At 42.3% G+C, this 1784-nt stretch overlaps 1 pseudogene; it reads left to right on the forward strand.

Moving 5' to 3' along the window:
• The window catches only part of LOC119597971, a 4496-nt pseudogene extending 3546 nt beyond the window's left edge, over nt 1-950 (forward strand).
• Nucleotides 951-1784: the final 834 nt, after the last annotated feature.

A 1784-nucleotide genomic window follows, 5' to 3' on the forward strand; every position in this document is an offset into this window, starting at 1 on the left:
GAGATGAATTGCGAAGATGTGTCCTGGTCAGTACAGCAGCCCTTCCGATGCGGGTCAGAATTACGATTACTGGGTCTGCGATTATTACCGTGACTGTATGGACGGAAGCGGTTGTAGGCATAACCGATTTAGCTGTGATTCAGGTCAATGCATCTCAGCAGATTCTCACTGTAACGGCATCTAGGATTACTTGAGTTTCGATGATCAGAACGAATGTAACAATTTTCCTTGTCCTTATCAACGTCCATTCAACTGTGAACCAGATGTTTGCCTTTCAGATTTTATCTTTTGCACTGAAGAAGCTGATCGTCTCGGTGATGTGCACGAAGTCTGCTCATATAGAACATGCAGTCGCTATGAATACCATTGTACATCTGGCGAATGTGTTTATGGATACCAATGTGATGGTGCGATGGACTGTAAAGACAGAAGCGATGTGGCCAACTGCTAAGATTTCGGGTGTCCTTTTGATCAGTCTTTTAAGTGTGGCTCTGGGGAGGGTATGTGGCAACAAGTATCCAATGGATATCCAGATTGCAAAGACGCTAGTGATAAAACCTTTTACAGTAATGACATTTGTCTCCCTGAGCGTAAATTCTATTGCACATTTGGGGAATCATTTACCAAAGTTCTGTCTGTGACGGGTTCGAAAACTGTAGAAGTGGAAGCGATGAGGTAGCGAGCTGTGAGATCTGTCCTGCTGACTTTTACGTCATGATTACAAATGTTTCCCCCTAAACTTGATTTGTGATGTTACAAAGACTGTCACAATAGAGAAGATGAACAAGATAGCTATCTGTGATAGCTATGTCAGACAATGTAATTTTGATCAGATGAAATGGACATAAGATCATTGTATACCCTCGAGTTACGTCTGCGAGAGTAAATTTCACTGCAATGGAGAAGATGAACAAAATTGTACTATTTCCACTACCATCTCCTTCCTATAAATTATTTTTTTCACATGAACTTTTAGAGACTGTATTTATGGTAATTGCTTCCATTACAATCAGAAAAAGCTGAGAAATGTAAAAGGCATTTCTGCAAACAAGACACTCAACATTATCCTCTAAAGTTCTTTCTCTCCAAATTGTTTATATTCGTGCTCATTACAATTAGTGGTCATATAAGAATGTCACCTAAATTAATCATTTCACTCAATCTCTCTCGATATATATGTATATATATACACAAATATCTATAAATTATATATATCATCATTGTCATTATTATTATTATTATCATATATATAGATGATAGTTGGTCATCTTCTATTTGAGGTTACTGGTGTCTTATCTCTTTGGGGAGTGTTTGTTGTGGGTGTGAGTGCCCACAGGTATGGCTGGGTGCTGGTGGTGAAGTCGGAGATCAACGGGGGAGCCGGCAGTCTCCCCAGTCGGCTATGGACTGGGCAGTCCTTGTGGTGCTGCTGCTGTTGTCTGCTCTGCTAGAGGATCGGGGAATGCTGATCTCGGGGTCGTGCTGCTACAGGTACTCCCCCTCCAGAGAGTGAGCAAAGCGAGCAAGCGAAATACCATATCGTATCATTCTGGTGGTCACCAGTATAGAAGATGATAGTTGGTAATCTTATATTTGAGGTTACTGGTGTTTTAAATCTCTTTGGGGAGTGTTTGTTGTGGGTGTGAGTGCCCACAGGTATGGCTGGGTGCTGGTGGTGAAGTCGGTAGGCTCCCCAGTCGGCTAAGGACTGGGCAGTCCTTGTGGTGCTGCTGCTGTCTGCTCTGCTAGAGGATCGGGGTTCGTTCGTTTGAGATTTGCGAAGT

This window comes from Penaeus monodon, chromosome 40 (genome assembly GCF_015228065.2).
Source record: "Penaeus monodon isolate SGIC_2016 chromosome 40, NSTDA_Pmon_1, whole genome shotgun sequence".
Taxonomy (NCBI): domain Eukaryota; kingdom Metazoa; phylum Arthropoda; class Malacostraca; order Decapoda; family Penaeidae; genus Penaeus; species Penaeus monodon.